The sequence below is a fragment of the Benincasa hispida genome, chromosome 7 (genome assembly GCF_009727055.1).
Source record: "Benincasa hispida cultivar B227 chromosome 7, ASM972705v1, whole genome shotgun sequence".
Classification (NCBI taxonomy): domain Eukaryota; kingdom Viridiplantae; phylum Streptophyta; class Magnoliopsida; order Cucurbitales; family Cucurbitaceae; genus Benincasa; species Benincasa hispida.
In genome coordinates, this window is record NC_052355.1 from 11103130 (window position 1) to 11112557 (window position 9428).

General features: G+C 41.3%; 1 non-coding gene across 1 annotated transcript; it reads right to left on the reverse strand.

Annotated features, from left to right (window-relative positions):
• Positions 1-693: 693 nt before the first annotated feature.
• On the reverse strand, positions 694-800 carry LOC120082311. Its single transcript, XR_005483141.1, has one exon. It is a non-coding gene; the product is annotated as a small nucleolar RNA R71 (small nucleolar RNA).
• Between the last annotated feature and the right edge of the window lie 8628 nt (positions 801-9428).

Sequence of the window (9428 nt, forward strand, 5' to 3'; positions counted from 1 at the left end):
CACATGATAAACTAACGCATCAAGTTTTTGGCACCGTTGACAGGGATTACGGTATAGATTGCGCTAACATCAAACTTCTTTGATCTTTGTAGCTTTCGACCTTTATTGCATTGTCATTCCAAAGGAAGAAGCAAGTGTCGCATGAGCGAAGGACATACTCCTGAGCTCAAATACGACCCAGAGATCGAAAGAACCTTTCGCAAAAGATGGAAAAACAGATGTAAACGATAAGGAAGAGTTCACAGAATGGCTGAACAACCTAAGGAACGAGTAGCAAATGAAAACAGCATAATGGCAAATCGTATCCTACTGGAAAATGATTGCAATAGACCCATCCGAGACTTTGCGTCACCAAACTTGTATGATTTCTCCCCATGAATCATGAGACCAACAATGGATGGATTAAGGTTCGAGATAAATCCAGTAATGTTACAAATGATACGAACAGCAGAACAATTCATGGGATGGCGTGGTGAAGATTCATACACCCATCTATGAAGCTTCATTTAAATTTGCAATACTTTTGTGTTCCCTAATCTTTCCCTAGATGAGGTTCGACTCACGTTATTTCCATTTTCAATATGCGATAAAGTAAGAAAATGGGCTTACTCTCTCGAACCAATAGAGAGAACTTCATGGGAGCAAGTTGTAGAAAAGTTTACGAAGAATTATTTCCCTCCCATAGAGAATGTCGGAAAGAGGAAATTGATCACAAATTTTGAACAAGAAGAAGATGAATCACTCAGTGACGCATGGGCGAGATTCAAGAGACTAGTACGTGACTGCCCACACAATGGATTGTCGGATTGCCTCCAAATGGAGATTTTCTATCATGGACTCAATTCTACATCATAGACAGCTGCCAATACGGCAGCAGCAGGATGTCTGATGTACAAAACGTATGATGAAGCAAAAAACACTCTTGATCGCATCTAAAAAAACCACGAAGATTGGCAAGAAAGCGATCAAAAAGTAAAACCTAGAGAAAGTAATACAAGTAATGGTGCCATCGCACCATTGCAAAATCAGATGAATGCGATGATAGATTTGCTACAAGTCATTGCAATAAACAATTCAGGAACTCGAAATGGGCAAGCCAATGAGATAGAGCAAATAAGCACCAACTGTGTTGCATGTGAAGAATCGCTTTCTATTGAGGAGTGTCCACGAAATCCTCAATCAATCTACTTTGTCAAAAATAATCCTTTTTCAAACACTTATAACCAGGGGTGGCGAAATCACCCTAATTTTTCTTGGAAAAACAACCAACAACAAGGCAGTCAACCTATGGCTCAGAGAGAGGGACCACCAGAATTTTTCCAAAGAACTAACAGACAACAGCAACAGCAAGCTAGCAGCTCTCAAATACCACCATCATCATCCCTGGATAACTTGTTAAAGCAATACATCAAAAAGAATGAAACAGTCCTTCAAAACCAGGCTACATCTATTCGCAATTTGAAAATTCAAATATGACAAATTGCGGGAGAGCTAAAAAACAGACCCCAAGGGACATTGCCCAGCTCAACTGAGCTTCCACACAATCCAGGGAATACAAGGAAAGAACACTACCAAGCAGTCACCCTAAGAAGTGGAAAGGCGACGGTAGAATTCAGGAAGGAGCTTAGCAAGACCGATTCAAAGGAGCAACCTGTGATTGAATCAAAGAAACTATTGTCGCAAACTGAGTCACGAGAGTCCGAGACTATAGAACCTGAAGATGTGATCACCTCTAAGCCTCCAGACCATGGAACAATGATAGTACAGCTACCTCCATTTCCTCAAAGACTGAAAAAGAAACAAAATGATGAAGGTCAATATCATCGCTTCCTGGAAATATTGAAACAACTACACATCAATATCCATTTTATAGAAGCGATAGAGTAGATGCCGGTGTATGCCAAGTTTTTTAAGGACATTGTTTCGAAGAAGAGAAGCACGGGAAAATTCGCCACGGTGGCATTAACACAAGAATCAAATACTATAATCCCACCAAAGATGCACAACCCAGGCAGTTTCACAATACCTTGCTCAATAGGAGGGATCTACATTGGTCAAGCATTATGCGATCTTGGGGCAAGCATAAACGTAATGCCCTATTCAATCTTCAAACAATTGAATGTAGGACAGCTAACACCCACAACGGTGACTCTCCAACTTGCAGATAGGTCCCCTGGTACACTCTGAAGGAAAATTAAAGGATGTCTTAATCAGAATAGACAAATTCATTCTACCTGCAGACTTCATTATCCTAGTTTATAAGGCGGATAAAGATGTTCCAATCATATTGGGATGACCATTCTTGTCTACTGGTCGTGCTTAAATAGACGTGCACAAAGGAGAAATCACAATGAGCATCAATGGAAAGAAGCTCAGGTTGAATATTAACAAGGCAATGAAGTTTCCAGAAGAGGAAGGCTTATTAGATTCTGACGATGAACACACTTGCGTTGAAGATTGAGAGTCCAAGGAAGAAAATGAAGAAAGAGAGGATGCGACAGCATCTTAGAAACTTGCCATGCAATAATAGAGACAGTGAACAATGAAGAAATGTTGATTTTGGATGAAGAAAGAAAAAAACAGAAACCCTCCCTAGAGCAACCACTTACACTGGAGCTAAAAACTCTACCAACCCACTTGAAGTATGTTTTCCTTGGCCATAATGAAACATTGTCAGTCATCATATCCTTTGCGTTACCTGAAGAAAAAGAAGTTGTGTTGCTCAGTATTCTAATGAAATATATTAGAGCAATCGAATGGATGCTCGCAGACAACAAAGGTGTTAGCTCGACATATAGCATGCATCAAATTCGGCTTGAAGAAAACCAAAAAGGCTCGATAGAACCTCAATGCAGACTGAACCCTACAATGAAAGAGGTTGTCAAAAAATAAATCATTAAATGGTTAGATGTCGACATTATATACCCTATCGCCAATAGCACGTGGGTTAGCCTCGTGCAATGTATTCCCAAGAAGGGTGGGATGATAGTAGTCCCTAACGCAAACAATGAGTTGATCCCCATGAAGACTATCACAGGTTGGTAGATTTGAATGGACTACAGGAAACTAAATGTGGCGACAAAGAAAGATCATTCCCCTTACCATTCATTGATCAAATGCTTGATTGATTAGTAGGGAATGATTATTTTTGTTCCCTTGAAGGGTACACAGGCTACAACCAAATTATGATCGCACTAGAGGATCAAGAAAAGACCACGTTCACCTATCCATATGGAATGTTCGTCTTTCGCTGCATGCCTTTTGGACTATGCAATGTGCCCAACACGTTTTAGAGGTGTATGATGGCAATCATCTACGAGTACCTTGAAGACTCAGTTGAAATCTTTATGGACGATTTCTCATTCTATGGGCAAACATATGAAATCTATATGAAAAACTTGGAGAGAATACTAAAAAGATATGAAGAAACTAGTCTGGTGCTGAACTCGGAAAAGTGCCATTTCATGGTTAAAGAAGGAATTGTGCTTGGGCACAAGGTTTCAAAGAATGAGCTAGAGGTGGATAAAGAAAAAATTGAAGCCATATAAAAACTTCCACCTCCAACAAATGTGAAAGCTCTAAGGAGTTCCTTGAGACACGTAGGGTTTTACAGAAGATTTATGAAGGACTTCTCCAAAATAGCTCGAACGTTGAATGTGTTGTTGGAAGCTAATAGACCTTTTGACTTTGATCCACACTGCCTCACCACATTCAAAGCACTAAAGGACGCCTTCACTACAATGCCAATTCTGATCGCACCCAATTGGGCGAAGCCATTCGAGCTAACGTGTGATGCCAGCGGATATGCGATGGGGGCAGTTGATAGCTTGTAGAAATACAAGTTATTTATGTTGCCTTATCCAGATATTGTGGCCAAAAGTGAATGAATATACATCGATTGTATGAAAAGTAGCTCAGAAATACAATAATTATGAATTATCGGAATTACACCCACTCACATCGTCAAGATGGTAGAAGAGGATATTTTTACACTGGTTTGCAGGAAACCAAGTCACCGCTTGCGATCAAAGCTCAACGAGAAACTGAACAATGCATCTCGAATACATTGCGCCCGTCAATCAATAATGAAGAGACGATTAACGCAATGACAGCGCAATGCGATAGTCGATCCAGAGCTGAATTTCAACTACATGTGGTAATAAAAACAACACCGCATGTGAGCAACCGATCGAAAGATATAGCTGAGCAACGCAAACGTGGAGGATTGTGACACATGTACAACTAACCGTTGTGCAGATTTGACGGTCTGATTGCATAACAGAAGGAATATTTATTCCTCCAACTTCGGAATTTCCATAACAAGAAGTGGGGTCCACAAGCCAAGGGTCAAAGCTTTTCACCTACAAATACCCCCATAGAATTCAGAGAAGATATACTTGATACGGGTATAATTGATATGAGGGCTAATTGCTGCTGGATTATTGAGAGAAAAGTTGAGCTGAGTACTGATCGAAAGAAATCCGTTAAGCTCTGTGCTTAAATCCTTTCTATCGGTCGAGCAAGCCTGAGAGGGAAGCTCGTCCATCCGTTCATTTCATCCATGTCGGCAAGTAAATTACTATCCAGATTGGTGTTAAGACGTTGGTGCTTATTTGTATTTGTTTTTAACTCTATTTCATCAAGTGTATTTCATCTTCTTAATCTCTTCATTCACAAATCATGTATCAGATGCTAAATAGTTTTATTGAATGTCTCGATCACTTTCATTACCACTTCTCTGTCTATTTTCACTCCTCCATTAATCGTTTTCTCCATGAAGTTTTCTTAATACCTTGGTAATTAATATGGATTAAACGAGTAACTTAAACTGTGCTAAAGAGATAAATGTGTTAGCTAAAGCATGCTAGATGGCATCTTCACCTGTGAGAGCATAAGTGAAGATGTCATTCTGATCTGTCGAGAGAAGGTTAGAAGAATGCATTAACTAAAGCAAGTAGTACTTCAAGAGATGGAAGCAACCTTGCATTTCATTATGTTCATCCCTATTTCACCACAGAGATGTGGGAAAATGGCCGATCACCGAGAGGTGTACGCCAAGGGAAAAGCGGAACAGTACTTATATCTTTAACGCAATTAAGGAACTTGCGCTGTTTATATTAGTTATCTTTTTTGTTTCTGCTTCATACATAAGACTTGTCACCGCATTACACGATCTTTGCATAATCTTCACAGCCAGCCTTGACCTCAGTATCTTGTATCATGAATCCTATATCTTGTATCATCTTAGCTTAGATTTACTTTAATGCAATTTATGTATTATTGTATTTTTACCGCTTTACTTTACTTTATCACATGTTTAATTTCTTATACACAAAATCTTTATGAAATTGAAAAACCCCTAGTTGCATATATCACAAGCACAACGCAATAACCTAAAGAAGTCCCTGTGTTCGACCTCGGATCACATCAAGAAACTTGCGGTGAAATTATACTTGGTTTCAACGCGAGGAAACTTGTGACAATGCACAGCATACTACAAGAACATTCGTTAATAACACATATCTATAAGTAGTATCACATATCATCGCATAAAATCTATGTCACAACAAGTTTATGGCATGGGCTTGCATTTCATTACAATTATATCGTTACAAGTTTATTGTTTGAGTATGTTTGTGGTATTTACAAGACAGATCTCGTTGTACTGGTTGTTCAACGCGGAGAGCAGCTCGACGATTTATGAGTACTAGTGCTGAACTAGAATTCGAAGCTGACCCTGAGATCTTTCGCGCACGGGCACGTGAGAATCAGATAAGGCGAAAGAAAGCAGCGAGTATGGTAGATAATAATGACAATGTGGTTCCCGTAGTAAATCAAGAAGCTGTTAGGCCAGCACAAGATCCTGTTTTCCTGGCTGTTGATCGCAACATCCCCATGAGGAATTATGCGGCACCCAACCTGTATGATTTTTTGCCTGGGATTTCGAGGCCTACTATTGAGGAGAACGCAAGGTTCGTAATAAGCCCGTCATGCTACAAATAATCCAAAATGCATGGAAATTTGGGGGTCTACAAGGTGAAGACCCGCATGCCCACTTGACTAGCTTTGTCGAAATATGCGGCAACTTCTCACTACCTGGCGTAACCCCGGAGAGTATTAGACTGTATTTGTTCACTTACACCTTGAGGGACGAAGCCAAAAGGTGGGCTCACTCATTGGAGCCGAATGAGATCACATCATGGGATCAACTGATGGAGCGATTCATGAAGAAGTTCTTCCCACCTGCCGTCAACGCAAGGCAACGAAAGGACTTGCTGAAGTTTGAACAAATGGAGAACGAGACCCTGAGCACCGTCTGGGTGCGATTTAGAAGATTGGTGAAAAACTGCCCGCATATCGAGATACTCGATTGCATGTTGATGGAGACCTTTTATAACGACTTGAATAGATTGACGTAGGCTATTGTTGACGCCTCCACGGCAGAAAGTTTTATGGAAAAAACATATATTGAGGCTAAAGTCATCCTTGACTACATATCGCGAAACATGGATGATTGGATTGATGATGGCTATGGAGGCCGAGGTGCTGAAAGAAGAAAGAATGAAACTGCCATTGTCCCTGCAGAGATAATGCCCACGTTGGCTGCTCAGATGGCTGCGGTGCTGTCTCTTATACACATCTAGATGTGTATAAGAGACAGAAGCAAGTCCATTGCATAACCAGCAACCCTCATCATCGAACACCTCTGGAAGCTCATTGGAGACGCTGCTTAAACAATATATGGACAAAAATGACGCAGTAATGCAAGCGCAAGCGTCTTCAATTAGAAACTTGGAGATCCAAGTGGGCCAGCTGGCATTTGAGCTGAGAAATAGAGCACCAGGTGTGTTTCCCAGCAACTCAGAAGCCCCAGGGTCCAATGGAAAGGAACAATGTCCTTAGGACATTAAGCAGGCAAGCCAGACCGCCTGCAGAGATGTGGATTGTGCTCATTCAAAGAAATGCATCTTCCGGTCCATATTTCACAACTATGTTTAATGCTTTAATTTTTGTCTTATTGAATTCTTGAATTTTGTCTTTATTACTACATTTAACTCGTTTCATGAATTTATGAATTGATTCTTCATTTATTCCTTTTGCATTTATTTTTATATCGTCATTAATGCTTTTAACTTTTCTGGAATTAATGTGTTGGTCCTTAATTAGTGAATGAATGAGAAATAAAGAGAAATTTATTGCTGCAAGTCTTAGCAACTTACGTTGATGGATAATAAAATAAAATAAATAAAATGAAATAATTAACAACAAAGTATGCAAGGCGATGATGGACACATCTTGAACCAAGCAAGACGCGCTTTGCATTCATCTAACTCAAATGTGTTGAAACTGAAGGGTGTGTTGCGCGCGTATGTGTCCTTTGCCCGTCCTTAGCTAAATGCACTATGTTGAGGTATCCTCTAGAAATGTGTTAGTTACGGGGTGTGTTGCGAAGGTGTATGCGTCGTTGCCCATCCTCTGCGAAGATGCAGTTGCGTTGGCGAGAACATTGCGTTAATCTTTATCTTGCGTCAATTCGAATAAAATATTAAAGAAAATTCTTTTTGCATTTGAGAAGTCCAATATTTTCATATCCCAAAGAAATAATGACTGCAGATGAAAGGTCATTTTTCTGAAATTTCATAGATGAGGGAAGTTCGAACGACAGGTCTTTTGAGCTTCTCGAGGCCTATCGCCACAAAAATCATGTTGGGCCCACTGTGGCCCAACCTATAAATAGGAACCCTTCCTCGTCTATGAGATTTTTACTTCATTTGCACTCTAAAAAACCCTAGCGCCAACATATAGAGCTTTCTTCTTCCTCTAGCATCCCAACGATTTTCCAGTCCTCCAGAGCTTATCATCCATGCCTGACCAAGCTTCTAACCTATCCGCCTCACCATCAATCCCTTCATCTGACCAAATCGCCATGCGAAAAGCAACATTCCTTACTGCAAGTCGTAGGCTTGCTGCCCAACCCCATACTGTCCCGAGAATTGCCGGTAGAACCCGGAGAAACCCATTGTCTGTCTGGCCTCCTCAGTTCAAGAGGGGGCACAACACTGAAAATACCCTAGTTCCAATTCCTACCGTCTCAACTGAGAGCGAGAAGAAGAGGCGTGATGACAAGGAAGTGTTTGGCAACATTCTGAGTCATTTGGAGCAAGGAGGAGGATTACTCGAGGCAGGGGTTGTAAACCAACCACTGTCCACGGAGGAGGTGATGACGGTGGTGACTGAAGAGGCGACGGTGGCTGAATAAATGGTGGTGGCGGAGGCAATGGTGAATAAAGAAGAGATGGAACGAGGCACTCTACCTTAGAGACTCCTGAGGTAACTACCAACACAGAAACCGATGACGGAACCTCCAAAGTTGTGGTTGAGGAGGTTGCAGTGGCTGAAGTTACGATGGATGAGGTTACAGTGGAGACGCAACCGGAAGTAGTTGAAGAGGAAAAGAAGAAGAAGAAAAGCAAAGGGAGAAAGGCTGGAGAAGTTGAGTCATCTCATCATCGCAAGGAGAAAAAGAATAAAGAGAAGAAGGATTATGATGAAGATGAGGAAGAGAAGAAGGAGAGGAAGAAGAAAGAGAAGGAAGATAGAAGAATGCACCGGTGTGAAGAAAGGCGCCTAAAAAAAGAAGAAGAAAAGAAGCAAAGGGCTATGAGCCCAAAAACTGATGGAGAATCAACCTCTGTAATGGAGGACAGGGGGGAAACAGCATAATTGATGGAGTCGGCGCAACCTGAAACAACGCAATTTGTTGCGGTAGAGGAGGGCGAAGAACGAAAAGATAACCTCCTGATGCGGCGTCGTAAGGAGAATGCGCCGCAAAGAAGAGGAGAAGAAACAGGAGAAAATGGAACGCACAAAGCTCATCATGGCAAAAGGAAATTGCTGAAGAAAGCTGCAAGATGAGGAAATGCACAGTAATAATGAGCTCGCAAGGCTCGAAGGGATAAGGAGGCGCGAGGATGAACAACGTTTGTTGCTGTCCTCCGAGCAGTTTGTAGGAGAGTTTGAGAGAGAAGAAATAGAAGAAGAAGAAGAGGAAGAGAAAAAGAAGAAGGAAGAAGATAAAAAGAGATTGAAAGAGGAGAAAGAGAAGAAGCGTGAAGCTAATAGGAGGCGCTTACAAAAGAAGAAGGGCAAGGAACTTGCCGAGTAAGAGGAGGAACAATGCAAGGAACGGGAAAGAAAACAAAGGCAACAATCCCCCCTTGCGTTGGCCAAAAGAAAGGGCAAAGTGGTCGCAAAAAGCAGCAAGCCCGCATTGGCAAAGGCACGTCTATCCAAAATGAAAGGAAATGACGACTTGTTGATGGAGATAGGCTTTTACCCTACGCCAACGCCACTACCTGACCTCATCGCGAGTGTGATCGTGGAGCATGGCTAGGACACATTTTGTCAATGCCCAACCATTGTTATTC